The sequence below is a fragment of the Zea mays genome, chromosome 9 (genome assembly GCF_902167145.1).
Source record: "Zea mays cultivar B73 chromosome 9, Zm-B73-REFERENCE-NAM-5.0, whole genome shotgun sequence".
NCBI classification, from domain to species: domain Eukaryota; kingdom Viridiplantae; phylum Streptophyta; class Magnoliopsida; order Poales; family Poaceae; genus Zea; species Zea mays.
In genome coordinates this window covers 34,655,255-34,673,022 of record NC_050104.1, presented here as the reverse complement: position 1 = coordinate 34,673,022, position 17,768 = coordinate 34,655,255, and positions in this window count along the sequence as shown.

The following is a 17,768-nucleotide window of genomic DNA, read 5'->3' as shown; positions in this document are numbered from 1 at the left end:
TTTTTGCTACATTTGAGCAAAACTTGCATTTGGGTCAAGCAGATTTGACGGACCAAGAAATAGTATCTGAAGAAGCATTCGACACTCTCCCATCCTATTGAAAATAACCAAGAAATTAGTAAGTAATTCTGTATGAAAAAGAGAGTATAGGTCACACGGCTTTAGAACTGTGGGGGTTCTATGTTTTAGATATGTATAGGTCCATTTGCTCTATTATTAGCAACACCATTTTCTAGTATTCATAAGGTTATATATTTGTTTGTAAAGAAAAATAATTCAATAGAGTAGTACTAATACATCCAAGGTACAAACACTAAAGCAAGTAGAAGTAGAACAAGCTGCGTTGGAGAAGGGAGTGGTTAGGCATGATAGATCAGTCTGCTTCACAGAAGAGAACTTATCAACAAGGAATATAGACCTGCACTGTCTTCTGGACTAAACAAACTAGTTCTCAAGAAAGTCATCTGTTGGGCTAAAGAACATGTACATCATAACATGGTATAGATCGGCATTTGACCCCTTAATAATAATTAGCGAGGATAGGTAACCAAATAAGTTGTTCAAGAAGATCAGCTGAGGAATGAACTGGTACTTGTTTCAAATGAGTACATGTAGAAAAAACATAATATATTAACTGTAACATATGCTGTTAAAGGACCACTTCTACACAATTGTTGTAGATCCTTGTCTCAAAATGGAATGTCATAATGTCTGATAAAATAAAAGGTGAATAAACTTACCACGCATTAAGACCAAAAAATTGCTTTGAAGTAACTAATCACAATCATAGGGTTCATTCGTGCAACTCCAAGAAGAATCAACATCTTCATTGTATATTAATCCTGTGTAGATTGAAAACATTTCCATCTCCATGATGTCTCCAAGTTTCTGTGATGAAAAGATGTAATGGTAGCATTATTGTGAACAAAACTATGTTCTCTCATATCCCAGATTTAGAATTGTAGTACAGAACCACAAATCCATAGATAAGTGAAGCAAAATGCAATCAAGATTGGTGGGCAAACTTGTGACACCAGCAGTACATGGAGTAGAGTTGGCATGATCTCATTTGTCCCCTTGATCATAAGCTGACTGCAGAAGGTTATCTATCTGAGACAATGGCTGCAAGGAAATAAAAAAGGGATGTAAGTTTAAGTGCACTGTAGCAATTGTTGCTTTTTCAATGCTTATAATTAGCGAGGTCGACAATGATAATGTCCATCCAGACACTGTAAGATAGCTCATATTTTATACAAACAATTGTACTTAGCACTTAGCAGCACCAAAATCAAATGCACATTCTTGAAACAAAACATCACCTCCTTATAACCACCTTGCTTAGTAAAAATACCCTTCTTCCATTTTTGTTTAGTATCTGCTACCTGAAAGTATCCAGATATATCATGGAGAGAACACTGTCAACTTTAGTGCCACAGACCAGGGAAACAGAAAAGGAGCTAAGAAAAGTAGTTTAAAGACTAATGTAACTGTACAAAGAATACTCAAATTATGGATGGCCAACCTTTTCTAAGATGTCAAACACGATTTCGTTTAGCTTTTCCATCATCTCAGAACTGCCAGTGGAACAGGAAGTAAGGGCCTTCAGAACGGCAAGTCTCCGTGCATGAACTTCAAAGGATCAGCATCCATAATTAAGAACAATGAGGAACAAAGCAACATGATTCAACAAGGAATTAAAAGGGAAAGGACTAAAACAATAATTGTTTCAGATTGGCCTAGAAACAGTCTTGTTGAGCCTTTAAAACATCTGCTCGTGTCACTCCCCCAACATCATCAATGTCCGCAAGAGCATCCCAATTGGGTGTGGGTATGCCGCCTGCAGCACTTAAAATGTGGGAACCATTATCTGACAGTATGCGAACCAGGTAGTATACATCACATAATCACAACCAAATACAGCTTAATTATGACAATGAAGGAGACATTCACTTATACTAACCTGATGCAGCACATGCAGCAGAGGCAGTCAGCGCGACTGCAACAGCCGGATCCCTTTTGGAGCATCACAATTTTCTCTACCGAGTTCACGTCCCAATGACACCACTTGCAATAACTAATCATGAAAAACAAACAAGGATCATAATTTGCAACACAATAGTAGTAGATCAGGCACCTATATCACTCAATAAGGTACCAATTCTTACAGAATTAGGTATAGTCACAAGAAGTATCATTCAATAAGGTATGAATTGTTACAAATCCAGCGTGCAAAATTTCAGATATGTAGTGTGCCATTTGTGGCAACAATAGTCTAGCTGATGCCTTACAATGTTGATTAAAAATGTACCTATTGTTTTGGAGAAATGGACTATGGTCCATGGACCAGCAACACTATGTTTTCCTTGGAGAAAAGAACGCAACCCTCTATCAGGAACTAGTTTTGGAAAGCACAGAAGAAACACCTAAAATATAAGAATGCAAGCCTGTCATGTATAATACTCAAACATTGGATAGTCTCATAGTTTTTTAAGTGTCAGCTTCATTCCAAACTGAAAACTGAAACATTTAGGAAGTCTAGGATTTCATGTCTTAGCATAGATAGTGTACAAACGATATGTGCATAAACAAGAAAACTGAGACCCTCCAAAGTTTTGAGAGTAACATATAATAATGAAAATAAAGGAATATGTAGAGAAGTTAATCTCACTAAAAGGATAAAAGATGCAATTCATGTATGCATGCACTGTATTGGCAGCTTGAATAATGGCTCATATCTTTTAATCGTCCGATACTTTCAAATGGCATATGTTTGTTTACACTTTATGTTGAGGACTATGTATTTCAATAACTTAATAAAATTGTCGAAAAGATAGTATTGGTTACATCACATAAAAAATACTAAATTGGTAGGATCTTCTTAGCATTCAGTCACCCATTGCTTAGCCAAAACATAGGATACAGGTCCTAAATGTCCATTTTATTCAACCCAAAAAAGGCCCTTTAGCGTTTATATGATGTTTAATCAGCCTAGACAAAATTGAACATAAATAAACATCTTCAAGGTATACTTTTCAAAAATTTCCAAACCATAGATTAAAAACAAGATGCCTTATTATGAAGCAACCATATGTACACAGGAGATAAGATTCCTACAAGATGCAAATGAGAATAGCAGATAAGTCAAAATGAACATGATTCTTTGAGAAACTAAGAATCCAAAAAATATAAGGACCAAATGAAGCCCACTAGCCCAGAACAACTAAATGTTTTTTACTTGACAATTGGAACTTAATCATAAATGCTCCAAGTCTCCTACAGAATCAGATTGTGGGATATAATAGAAAATTACCTCAAATCAACAAAAATATTTTTGGCAATATGTTACTATTACTTAGTCGTGCTAGCACCCGATTATTGATAATTGCCTATTTTATTCCAATGCACAAGTTGACTACAAATGCATGTGTTTGTAAAATTCATTATGCTTATTATTTATTGTATTTTAGACCATGCTTACAGATACACGATATGCTATACTATTTATTGTATTTAGGACATTCTTACAGATTCTTGAAATTGAAGCCCTTCTTCTCAAAACAACCGATGGTCTCACCAATCTGCAAAAAAGAATAAAGTTAACATAAACCAGTACAAAATTGGAGCACCATGTGCCAAATCGAATTGAGGAAACAAACTGGGGAATATGGTGCTCTGGAAACCGTATGCTTGGACATGATGAAAATGCTCTCCATTCTATGACTGCAAGCGAGTGGGGCTCCGGGGTGAGGGCTATAGCTAGCAAGAGCGGGGGCTGGGGCTAAGGGACGGGCAGGGCAAAGCGCGGAGATCTTAGCGAGCGATCGGGGCATCGGCAGGAGAATGCAGCTGGTTTTTCAGGAAAGGGTGGCTGAAGAACTGATGGTGCTACCCCTTCAGTAACAGCTTGTAGTTGTCGCTTAATATTTGCTTCCCCAAATCCTTTCAGGCAAGAAGATAAAAGCGAGTGTGAGAGGAATTTTTGCTTAGTCCATTATATTATTTTGAAATAATATGGTAGTAATACTGCCCAAATAGTATAGGATGACAGACTGTACCAACCTTTGTTCAATTTAACTGTGTGGATATCCTTAAAACTTGGGTCTTCTTTAAAGAGTAAGGCAGCATGTGTGTTCATATCAATTATATGACATCAGCATATTGACCTCCAGAAACAACAGGTTCCTTAGTTAACATGCTTGGTCTTGGAGGCACTAAAGAAGCATTGCCCACTGCTTTTCCAAGGATCCTGTTTGAGAAAAGTGAATCAGTGTATGCTGGATCTTGTGTAGCTTCAACACAATCAATTCCAACAGTAGTCTGTAATTGAAATTTACTGTTGCCATTGGGGAGAGCACAAACCAAGTGATTGGGCATTTTCCTTAGGATGTTGTAAAGGAGGCCAAGCAGGAACCTGAGCACCAGAGTTAGATGGTTGCACAATGAACCCCAGCTTACCCATGAAGATGACGAACAGGAACAGAACCAAGGTCAATCACAAATCTGCATAGGTCTTCTCTAGAACCTTGAGCTGACAGGGGGGTCTTCATCATCCACTTCTCCACCCAACCCTAAGGTCCCCACGCCCGCCTCGGGACCGCCACTATCGCCGGAGGTGGGGTCATGGCCTCGGCAGTGCCATGTAGCGTCATACTACTAAAATCCAAGCAAACAATTATTGACCGCTAAGAAATTGAAAAAAGCAGGAACATACCTCAAGGGTCATATGGATGCAATACGCAGCATAGTGGGCCGGGGAGGGAGGCGGGAGGCGCCTAGAGCCAATGTGGCCGCACGCTGGTGAGGCGACGCAATCGCTTGGCACACTCGTCGGTCAGGGAGACACGGAGGCAGGAAGCACCTAGAGGCTAGAGCCACCACAACTGCACAGTGGGAGGCGCGGTCGCGTGCTCGTCGGCCGAAGAAGCGCGGAGGCGGGAGGTGTCTGGAGCCATGTGTTCTTGCCGGTAGGGGCGCCACACGAGAAGCGGTGGCTGCGATGCCAAGGAGTTGTGGGGCATAGGCGAAGGGCGACAACTCGACGAAAAGGGCGAAGCGGTGGGGCATGGACTCCATCTCCATCCTCCTCGTCGATGATATTTGGGGGGATTTTGGTGAGAGGCGAGCAGTCGAGCCGGCTTAACTGCTTGGTTCCTCTTCCTCCCTCGCTTCCCCCTCCCACACGACGGAGAGAGCAGGCGCCGAGGCCGACGAGGACGAGGGCGGAGGGGGGGGTCACCGAGGACCGGGGGGCGACGAGGGGCGTCAGGTGGGGGCGGGCGTGGAGCGAGACGTCGAGGACGGGGAGAACGAGGCCACGCGGCGCGACAAGCAGAGGATGGGGGCGGGATCGAAACATCTGGGGTCACGATGAATTCGGGCTGGGGAGGCGGGATCGGGGCACACGATCGGGGCGTGGATAAGACGACTGGTGCGTGGATCGACAGCTGAGATTGCAAAATGACATAACGCACGTCTAAGATTGCATAACGGCAGAACGGCAGGTTACCCTTACAGCTTTAATAAGTAGTAGAGATATATGGTCCACTTGTTTCTCTTACAATTTTTTTGGTTTCCCGTGTATAAACTGGTTGTTAGTTTGTAGCCTGCTTCTACTCTATTTTCTCTCCTCTATCTTCCATATTCCATGTCAGCATTTAGTCGTTTTACAATGGGCTATTATACTTGTTCTTATGTCGGTTCCGTCTAACTTCTGTCAGTCCGAGGTCCAGCCGACGAAAGTTATGTTAATCCTTGCAGTTATCTGGGTGACAAGACTTAATTAACTCTCGATGGTCTTTTTCTAGCCGACAAGAGTTTATTTAATTACCTTGGTTATTATAAATGTCGACGAGAGTTATTTTAGCCAATGGAAATATTCTCGATTTCTGTTGTGCTCACTGACAGCGCAAGGGTCCTCCCTCCTGGTTGGGTCGTCTCTCGTCGCACATGGGATGGAGACTGGAACCTCCGAGCTCTTCCTTTTTGTGGATTTCTTATTTAGAAGTGTCTAGTATACTCACTAACATCTAAGACAGTCCATATAGTCTAGACGACTCTAATAATATCTTTATTTTAGATGGTTTCATATATAGAAGTGTCTAATAAACTAATCAAAATCTAAGACAATTCTTGCAATCTTAATGACTCAAAAGGTATATTTATTTGAGACGAATTTCAATAACAATTCGTCTTAAATCAATATAAGACATTTCTTACGATGTAACTGTCTCAAAACACTTTTTTATTAAAGACGGATCTCCAACAAACCGTCTTACCTTACTCGTCACTGTATGATAAAAGACGCTTCTATAAAATACACTAGTATCCGTCTTAAAATGTGCGTCTTAAATAAGCATATCTCTAGTAGTGAATGAGCTCCTGCTCAGTAACTTCTATCTGCTGAACCCCTGGATCTTCAGTGGCTGGCTCGTCTACTCGCATCAATACAAACATACATAGTATAGCAAAAATTAACATCACACCAAACAACAAAACATAATGCATAATAATATTCTACACATTAAAATAAGATCCTATGAATAGGAATCATTAATTTTGGAGTTATGGATTTTAAGTTATGAATTTCCAAAGGTTTTATGTATTTGATACAAGATTAACTAAGAAATAAATTTCATTACTATTTTCATGCCAAAACAGAGGCATTAGGTGATAAACAATAATATTATAAAATTATAGAAATTGGAATGGATTAATTTGGACTAAGTATGATTTTTCTAGGAATTTAACAAGTTCTAGGAATTGTTTTTGTATTAAAAATGCATTTTCTAATTCATTTACCCTGATTTTCCATTCCCTGGACTGCGCATCAAATTCCAGAAAGGCCAGAGGCTATCCTATAAAAATTCCCTAGACTCAGGCTACAGTTACTGTGGACGGCGAGTTGATTTTTGTAAAGCGCAGGGTCTCTTTTAGAAAACACTCGGCTGGCAAGGTCTGAACTAACCTGAGTCGTCCGATCAACTGCGAGCGGCCAGGATTAGACTTAGATTTTTATGAACCGGTACGCAGTGTGAGACGTCGGATCGGCGATCGACGGTGGAGGATCCATCTACCCAAGCGTTTTCTATAACCTAATCCGCATCGTTGCCACAGAGATCAATGGCCAACTCCTTTCTTCCTCTTGCTAGCGCGCAGCGGCCAGGAATCGGCGGCGCACAGTCACCGCGGTGCAACTCCGGTGACCCCTGATTCCAGATTTCTGACGCACGAACTTCTACGGTAACATGCTCTAAGCACAGTGGGAACAAGAGTAAACTTTGAAGGGGTTCCCTTACCGGAATGATGAAGCGCAGCCGCTCGACCGCTACTGGAGGTGAATCCGCGGCGCCTCCCAACGCCGGTGAGAAATTCGGTTGACGCCGGTGGTGCTCACACCTAATTGCGCACTCCCACACGATCCGCACGCGCCAGTGAACTCCAATTTTGCCTTCTCCGAAGCAAGAACGACAACGCTCCGAGGAATCGTCGCGACGACAATCCCTCTCTCTCCCTCCCTCCGCGTTCTCTCCACTAGGGGCGTTATCTGTGACCAAGGGACCCCGGGCGGCTAGGGTTTTGAAGCATCGCCCCTCGGCTACACAAATGGTTTTATACACGAAACGAGCCGCCAGCTACGCGAATTTCACGGATTCCATTGAGCTTGCCCGTGAATCTTGCTGGGATGACGACCCTGACCGCCCGGCCCCACTCGTAAGCGTTCCGCTAGCGAAGGCGCGCGCCCGCGCATGCACGATAGACGCGTACGCTGTGGGGGATAGATATCCCCTGGGTCCACTAAAGAAGTAAAGGGCCTCACGAAAGGCCCAAGGGCCCAATAATTCGTAAGGTCATTCTTTCGTGGGCCTAGGGAAAGGCAACCAACAAAGAAGACGTAAGACTGATTAGTGCAAACACAGGCGGCCCACAACGACGAACGAATGAATCACAACAAAGACCCGACTTTCCCGCGCTGAAGCCCCCATGCAACAAAAGCCATGCGAGGATAAGTCGGCGAAGGTTACGTAGGGATAAACTCAAGAGGTTCACTATCTTTTAGCTACTTGTTGTTATCATATCACATGTACTGCTCCACGGCCGAGTATATAAGGCCTAGGGGGCACCCCTTCAGATCGATCGACCCTGTTCTACTTAGCCATCCATAAAAACTCTCTGCGCCCTCTATCCAGAGAATCCTCTTGTAACCACGCTCATATACTCACCAGGACGTAGGGTGTTACGCACTTCTAAGCGGCCCGAACCTGTAAATCTTGTCCATTGTCCCTCGTGCGATCGGCACGAACCATTTTGCTACAGTTGTCGACACCGTCCTACTCCTAAAAACACCTTGAGGGGCAACCCCGGGTGTGCGGTCGGACCCAAAACACCGACAGCTGGCGCGCCAGGTAGGGGGGTGTGTCGACGATCCAAGCTAGCTCAATGGCCGTCACCTTCCACAGCAAGATCACCATGCGTCCCGGATCCACATTCTGCTTCGGGACAATCTCATCCGTGGCGGACGAAGAAGGAATTCTACACCGCCTCGCGGATCTGCCGGAACAGAAGTCTCCTCCAACAAACTCCGAAAATGCTGGAAAGATGCTACCTCCGGCTCTTCGGAAAAAGATCGTCTCCGGGGAGGCTGGAGCGAGAAGCTCGCTGACCCGGAAGACTCCACCGTCTACTTCTCCGACGAAAGAATGGACGCGGGTCGTGAGGAAGAAGGAGACCAGGGAGAGGCCAGTCGTTCTTCCCGTTCCTCCGACCTCAAAGGAGAACGGAAAGAAAGTCGCCGCGGCAGCAATACCGTTCTACCCCGACGTCCTCTTCATCGGGAGAGCAGAGTCGCTCGTCGTCTCCGACGATGAACCGACCGCGCCTGGAGAAGAACCGCCTCAGCGAGAATCCCGCCGACGAAGGAACCGACGCAGGAATGTTCGACGACATCACGCGGCCGGAGAGCGGGATCCGGAGCAGCCTGTCTCGCGAGACGAGGTCTCGGAGGTAGGAGAAACTCCGGAAGAACGCGTCTTCAGGGAACGAAGGAACTCCCGACGACGTGATCGCCGACGGATTCAGGAGCAAGCCGAGCAAGATGCAAGGCAACGCCGGGAGAATCCGCTCTTCGGGCGCAACTTGAACCCCGACTTCGCTCGAGCTATGAACACGCCGAGCGAAGTCGGAGGCGTTCTAGCTCGGATAGCTGACGGACTTCCTCGGACTCCCGACGCCGAGGGATACCGACGCCTGTTTACTCAGGCGGCCAACCATCTTCTACCGCTCGCTCACCCGCCGAACGATTTGCGACACACCATCAACAGTCGCCGAGGCGCGCGAAGCTCCATCAATGCTTCGCGCGAACGGCGGCATGAGAATGAAATTCGCCGTCGGGAGGAGTATGATCGAGATCATGGCTTCCCGACTCAAAGCCAGGCCACCCGAACTGAGTCGGCAACAGCTTCAACTGGTGGAACCACCCGGGGACGGTCGAGGAACCACCACCACCACTCCCCTCCCCGGGACAGACGTCATCCCCGACGGCAGGAAGACACGTGCGGAGTATCTGCACTTACTCCGCGCCTTAGGGCCATCCAATGGCCTCCCAACTTCAAGGTATCCAATGTTGACAAATATGAACCTAAGCAGGATCCAGGGGGTTGGTTAGCCGTCTACACCACTGCCGCTCGAGCTGCCGGAGCATCCGAAGACGTCATGACCGCGTATCTGCCCATCGTCCTTGGGCAAGATGCGCTACAGTGGCTGCGACATCTACCCCGGCACTGCATCGACGACTGGGGAGACTTCAGTCGACGTTTCATCGCCAACTTCCAGTCCCTCTCTGACAAGCCGGCGCAACCATGGGACCTCAAATCCATCAAGCGCCGGGGGGACGAGACTCTCCGGTCATACCTTAAAAGGTTCCAGACCATGAGAAACCGCATCCCCGAGGTCACGGAGGCAGCCGTGATCGAGGACTTCTACAGAGGATCCAATGACTCGGTTTTCGTCCGAGCCATACTACAAAAGGCGCCGACTACCTCCGAGGAGCTGTTCCGGGAAGCCGACCTCTACATCACCGCTGACGAGCGGGCCCAGGACCTCATCGGAGGAGCAAAGCCCGCACCAGCAGCACCACGACGCGACGCGAACCAGCCGCCCGACAAGCGCTCGGAGAAGAGGCCTCGCGAAGAAGTACACGCCGCCGGACCACCCGCCTCTCGCGCCTGAGGAGGACCTCGTGGAGGCGAACGCACGCTGGACGACATCCTCGACGCCCAGTGCCCGTACCACAAGGATATGCGCCACACTCTCCGCAACTGCCGGGATTTCAAGCACTCCGTCGGGCATGGCCGACCCTTCCAACCTCTACCACCTCCTCCGCCGAGGGGAGGACCAGATGAACCACGACAGCCCCATCAGCCGGAGGAGGGGGGAGGAGGAGCATTCCCGCGCGTTGACAGGGAGGTCAACGTCATCTTCGGTGGAGATGGGTCGCAGGAGAACAAGAGACAACAAAAGCTCAACGATCGCTAGATACTGGTGGCGACCACCGGCCCTCCCGCCCCGTACCGGTGGTCGGAGCACCCAATCACGTTCACTCGGGAGGATCAATGGCTCAACTTCGACCACCCGGGCAAATATCCGCTCCTCGTCGATCCGGTGATCCGAGAGAGCCGGGTGAAGAAGGTGCTAGTGGACGGGGGGAGCAGCATCAACGTCACCTTCCCCCGTACGCTCCAAGGCTTGGGAGTTCACCTCAAAGAGCTCCACGAGTCAGACACTCCTTTCTTCGGCATCGTGCCGACGGAAGGGGAATACCCGCTGGGCCACATCTACATGCCGGTCACCTTCGGGACTCCGGATAACTACAGAACCGAGTTCCTGAGGTTCGAGGTGGCGAACTTCGACTGCGGGTACAACGCCATCATCGGGAGGCCAGGGCTGGCCAAGTTCATGGCCATCCCACACTATACGTACATGATACTGAAGATGCCAGGACCACAAGGAATCATAACTGTGCGCGCCGACTTCCAAGGCGCCGCAGAGTGTTTCCGAGTGGCCATTCAGGCGGCCCTCACCACCAAGCCGTCGACGATTCCTTCTACACCGGCGAACTCTAAGCCTGAAGAAGACCTCGCCGTGCCGGCAAACGAAGCTCAGGCCGCGACCTCTATGCGGCCGACTGAAGACACCAAGCGGATCAACCTGGGGTTTGCTGATGAGCGCAAGGCAGCCATCATCAGCTCCAGTCTAAATAACAAATAGGAAAGCGCGCTCGTCCAGTTCCTGCAAGATAACCGAGACGTATTCGCATGGCAACCTGCGGATATGCCGGGAGTCCCGAGGGAACTGGCCGAGCACAAATTGAAAGTCTATCCTCAGGCGAGGCCGATCCGGCAAAAGCTGCGTCGTTTCACGCCCGACAAGAGAGAGGCCATTCGTGCCGAGTTAGCTCGCTTGGTCGCGGCCGGATTTATTAGAGAAGTATTACATCCCGAGTGGTTAGCCAACCCTGTTCTTGTACTCAAAAAGAATAAAGTGGATTGGCGCATGTGCGTCGACTATACTGATCTCAACAAACACTGTCCGAAGGATCCCTTCGGGCTCCCAAGGATAGATCAGGTGGTGGATTCCACCGCTGGATGTTCGATGCTGTCTTTCTTAGATTGCTATTCCGGGTATCATCAGATTAGTTTGGCAAAAGAAGACGAGGAAAAGACGGCGTTCATCACCCCGTTTGGTGCCTTCTGTTATACCTCCATGCCGTTCGGCCTCAAAAACGCTGGAGCGACTTATCAGAGGGCCATTCAAACATGCCTAGCCGATCACTGGGGCAAGCGTGTGGAGGCTTATGTTGATGACGTGGTGATCAAAACTGAGAATCCAGATAACTTCATCGAAGATTTACAGCTGGTTTTCAACAGCCTGAGAAGATATAGATGGAAGCTCAATCCTGAAAAATGCGTTTTCGGGGTACCAGCAGGAAAGTTGCTCGGATTTATCGTCAGCCACCGGGGAATTGAGGCTAATCCAGATAAGATTGAAGCTATCATGAAGATGGAAGCTCCTCGGTCACAAAAGAAGGTTCAGCGACTCACAGGATGTATGGCAGCTCTAAGCAGATTTATATCCAGACTGGGAGAGAAAGGTCTACCGTTTTACAAACTGCTGAAGAAGGTGGATAAATTTCAGTGGACTTCAGAGGCACAAGAAGCTTTAGATGCACTGAAGAAATTTTTGACAACACCACCAGTATTGAAACCGCCCCGGCGAGCTACGCCGACTCAGCCGGCTGAAGATTTGCTGCTATATATCTCTTGCACGACTCACGTGGTAAGCACTGCGTTGGTAGTCGAGCGAGTGGAAGAAGGGCATGCCTACCCGGTACAACATCCTGTCTACTTCATCAGTGAAGTTCTAGGCCCATCGAAGAAAAAGTATCCTCAAGTTCAGAAGCTATTATATGCAGTACTTCTAACTGCCCGCAAGCTGCGCCACTACTTTGACGACCACAAAGTCATAGTAGTTACTGGTTTTCCAATAGGGGACATTCTTCACAACAAGGAAGCCATTGGCCGAATAGCCAAGTGGGCTTGCGAGTTGGGATCCCATGATATCGAGTTCCGGCCTCGCACTGCCATCAAAACTCAAGCACTGGTCGATTTCGTATCAGAGTGGACAGAACAGCAAGTGCCGGATAATCCAGAAACCGCAGAAGTATGGCAAATGTATTTTGATGGCTCGCTGAAGCTGCAGGGAGCAGGAGCAGGAATTCTCTTCACTGCACCTGGAGGCGAGCACCTCAAGTACGCACTCCAATTGCTATTCCCGGCCTCTAACAATGCAGCCGAGTATGAAGCTTTGATACACGGATTAAACATCGCTATATCACTGGGTGTCAAGAGACTGATGGTGTACGGAGATTCTCTGGTAGTCATCAGTCAGATAAACAAGGAATGGGATTGTTCAAGTGATTCAATGGGAAAATACTGCGCCGCCGTCCGAAAGCTAGAAGATAAATTCGAAGGTCTGGAGTTTCATCATATAGAAAGAGATCGGAACATGGCGGCTGATGTACTGTCCAAGCTTGGATCCGGTCGGACTCAAGTCCCGCCCGGGGTCTTCGTGCAAGAAATTCTCCAGCCCAGCATCTCGACGGATCAAATAGAAGAGTGCATTATCATAGATCAACCCGAGTCAGACTCTGATGACTGGAGGCAACCGATTATCAAGTATATAAAGAATGAAGAAGAGCCAGATGACAAGAACTCGGCAGAACGCATTGCCAGACAATCAGCTCACTATACACTCATTGGGGAGGTATTATACAGGAGGGGCGCGTCAGGCGTCCTCATGAAGTGCGTTCTCCCGTCCACCGGAAAGCAACTTCTGGAGGAAGTCCATGCAGGGCAGTGTGGAGTACACGCGGCATCCAGAACGTTAGTCAGAAAAGTTTTCAGGTCAGGATTCTATTGGCCAACGGCGAAGAATGATGCAGCCGAGTTAGTTCGGAGATGTGAAGCTTGCCAATACCTGTCAAAGCAACAGCACATGCCAGCGCAGCAGCTACAAACTATACCAGTAACTTGGCCTTTCGCATGCTGGGGATTGGATATGATTGGACCTTTCAAGAAAGCTCAAGGAGGATACACCCATGTATTGGTGGCAATTGACAAATTCACTAAGTGGATAGAATTCCAGCCCATTGCCTCTTTGACCTCTGCTAAAGCCGTGGAATTCATACAAAGCATAATATTCAGATTTGGGATACCGAACAGTATCATCACTGACTTGGGATCCAACTTTACCAGTTCAGAATTCTTTGACTTCTGCGAGCAAAAAAGCATTCAGATCAAGTACGCATCTGTAGCCCATCCGAGAGCCAACGGGCAGGTTGAGCGAGCCAACGGAATGATATTGGAGGCACTTAGAAAAAGGGTCTTTGATAAAAATGAAAAATTCGCAGGAAAATGGATAAGAGAATTGCCTTATGTTGTTTGGAGCTTGAGAACCCAACCCAGCCGGGCCCTGCATGGAAACACTCCTTTCTTCATGGTCTATGGGTCGGAGGCAGTGCTACCTGCTGATCTCAAGTTTGGGGCGCCAAGATTGATCTTCGAAAGCATAGCAGAAGTCGAAGCCACTAGGCTGGAGGATATTGACGTACTTGAGGAAGAACGACTGAATGCAGTGATTCAATCAGCACGATACCAGCAGACTCTAAGGCGCTACCACGACAAAGCTGTGCGGCAACGTTTCTTTTCGATGGGAGACCTCGTCCTCCGCCGAATTCTAACGGGGGAGGGACGGCACAAGTTATCACCTTTATGGGAAGGACCTTTCGTAGTAGCAGAAGTCACTCGTCCCGGATCATATCGTCTCACCCAAATGGATGGCACGGAGGTTGGGAACTCCTGGAACATAGAGCACCTCCGAAAGTTCTACCCCTAGCTGTATTTCAAAACAGCCGAAGCGACCATGTATTCTGTATAATGGAAATACGTCATCAATAAAGAGAGATTTCAAAGATACTTGGCTCATTTATGATTGACTTGCATTCTTACTTAACTCGGGGTGACCACTATGCCCTACGAACGGAGCAATCGACTTAAGTCGGCAACGACTTAAGGCGGTGCAACATGCTCACGCTTACTTAACTCGGGGTGACCACTATGCCCTACAAACGGAGCAATCGACTTAAGTCGGCAACGACTTAAGGCGGTGCAACATGCTCACGCTTACTTAACTCGGGGTGACCACTATGCCCTACAAATGGAGCAATCGACTTAAGTCGGCAACGACTTAAGGCGGTGCAACATGCTCACGCTTACTTAACTCGGGGTGACCACTATGCCCTACAAACGGAGCAATCGGCTTAAGTCGGCAACGACTTAAGGCGGTGCAACATGCTCACGCTTACTTAACTCGGGGTGACCACTATGCCCTACAAACGGAGCAATCGACTTAAGTCGGCAACGACTTAAGGCGGTGCAACATGCTCACGCTTACTTAACTCGGGGTGACCACTATGCCCTACAAACGAAGCAATCGACTTAAGTCGGCAACGACTTAAGGCGGTGCAACATGCTTACGCTTACTTTACCTAGGGTGACCACTAAACCCTACTAACGGAAGTTACCGGCTAAAAGTCATTGACGGCTTAAACCAGTATAGCATACTCGCGCTTATGCAGTTCAAGGGATGATCTCCATATCCCACAAACAAACTTCATAATCATCATGCAGCGTTACCACAAACTTGCAAACTAATAAATTCTGATACAATAAGGGAGTAATCACGTCATTCGAATGATAAGCCGATAACCTCTAACGAATACTTGATCATGCTAACTGCGCGCTCAGAGCACGCGAACTGTTTCTTTATTTTCCAATGTCTCTCTCAGGAACGACTGACGAAGAAGGGCGATTCGAGGAATCAGGGGCAGCAATCACATCAGCTCTTATATCTTCGGGGACAACCACGCCGGGTCTTCTCATCAAGATTCGTCCCGCCCGAATGGCCTTGTCCAGGGCCTTATCGCGCTGAGCTTTGAAAGTGACAGCAGCCTCTTCAGCAACTTTAACAGCCTGCTGAGCAGTTTCTAACTCCTGAGCAATGGATTTCTTAGAAGCTCGGAGTCCCTTGATGGTGGCGTCCTTTGCCGATAGCAACTGAGTAAGGCGGGCCACTTCGTCCGAAGATTCTTGCAGTTGACGGCGCTGATTGTCAAGCTCCTCCATCGTAAAACGGTGGCTCCTCTCCAAGATGGTCAGCGAGTTACTGGAATCTCGGTACAATCTGTCCAAGTTGTCGCGAGAAGTAGCAAGGATGCGTTTTTCTTCCTACAAACAAAAAATCAAACTCATTCAGAATCCAAGAGCATGATAAGGCGAAGCACAGGTTCGTAAGCTACCTTCTCAGAGTCAAGCTGAGCATGAAGAGAAGAACTCAGAGCGTTGGCATCATCCAAAGCCGCAGAGACCTGACTCAACTCGATCTGACTTTGAGAATACTTCTCCTCGAAGTCAGCGCATCGTCGAGCCATTTCAGCTTGATCTTGAAAGTGTTTTTCTTCAAGAACTGTGATCTGCCGAGTCATCCCTATCAAGAGGTATTCAAACAAAATGAGGTCAGAAGGTAAAACAACCTACGGGCAAGAACAAAGAAGAAGAAGAAAGGACACTGACCAGCATTGGTGGCCTCCAACTCAGATACACGACCCCGAAGCAACATCGGATTCCAACACTCAAGAGATGAAGCCACCTCCGGGATGGAAGCACCCTGCGATTTCAGTTGACTGGCCAATCCATTCACCAAAGCCTGACGAGAAGAACAGATGAGCATAATGACAGCAATTCATGCAACATAAAGATCAAACTAAAGCACAGCACAGCACCTGGAGGTTGGAAAAGAACGAAGGGATCCCCAAGTCAGGAGAAATCAGCTGATAATCAGGTGTCAGACCACCACCCAAAGCAGTTTGCAGTAGACCAGCAGGAACGAGCTCAGTACATTCAGCAGAGCCTAACGCCAGATCAGTGGGGATGCTGCCCTCTAAAGCGACCCCCTGATCCGGAGTTTGAGCCACCACCATGCCGCCAGAGTGTGGAGGTGAACCCACGTGAACGTCCATAGAAGTGCAGGAAGGAGACCCTGCTCGGGCACCCTCGGGGGCTAGGTCACAGTCGGCGCTGCCCACTTGAGCCGGATCATCCCCGGCAACACCCTCGGGGGCTGGGCAGTGGCCTACACTCTTCACCCGAGCTAAGTCACTCCCGACGACATCCTCGGGGGCTGGGCATATATCAGCGCCATTCTTGGGACCCAGGCTCTCTGTCGTGACCACCTCTAAGGTTGACGGGCCTTCAGCTACTTCCAGGGGATCAGAACGATCCAGGTCAGCATCCCGACCCTCGAGACCATGCTCTAAGGTCGACGAGGCACGGGACGACCTCAAGCCAGCATCTGGCACGGCTGCACCAGTTTTTGTTGCATCAACGTCTGCAGGTTCCAACAACAAGTTCTCAGGGACCATATCCTCTAGAGCTTGATCAAAATTGGCCATGGACAGTTCTTGCAGACCAATAAGAGCAGACAAGGCAGGAGAAGGAACCCCACTACTACCACCGCTAGCGACGAATTGCCGACTGTTTTTCCGAGTTAATGGAGTTTCATTCTCTTCCTCCTCATCCTCCACAGCAACAGCACAAACAGCATCCTCATTGGGGTCAGCAGCAGGCGGAGCACACCCATTGGGATCAATGTCAGCAAGGCCAGTTGCAGTCATTTCCTCGGCAGCAGGAGCTAAGGTGCTGGCATCCTCGTCAGAGCTGGACACTCGCCGGAGGCGTCTTCTTTTCTTCTTCTGCTCATCTGCAGAAGGCTCGGGCTGACTGGTTCAGCCAGGGCGCCTCAGGCGAGTACTGACAGGTTTCGAGACGTCCAAGGTCGCATCAACCTCTGGAAGGGGCACCACTGCCAATGTACCATCAGGAGTAGTATCAGATGAATCCTCGGCTAGCAGATCGAGCATGTCATTTATGTCTGCATCACTAGGGTTCAGGGGCACTTCAAAATAAATCTGCCGTTCATCATCAGGTATCTCCCCGAGCGAAGCAACTAAGGAATGGACCTCTTCAGCAGAGGGTCGCACTCTAAGACCCAAATTGCTATCTGTCACGGGTGGATTGGATACAAAAAGAGTGAAAGCTTTGGGAGAAGGTAGGTTCCAAGCCGAGTATGCCACTGGAGCTCCAACGTTTGAAACTTTA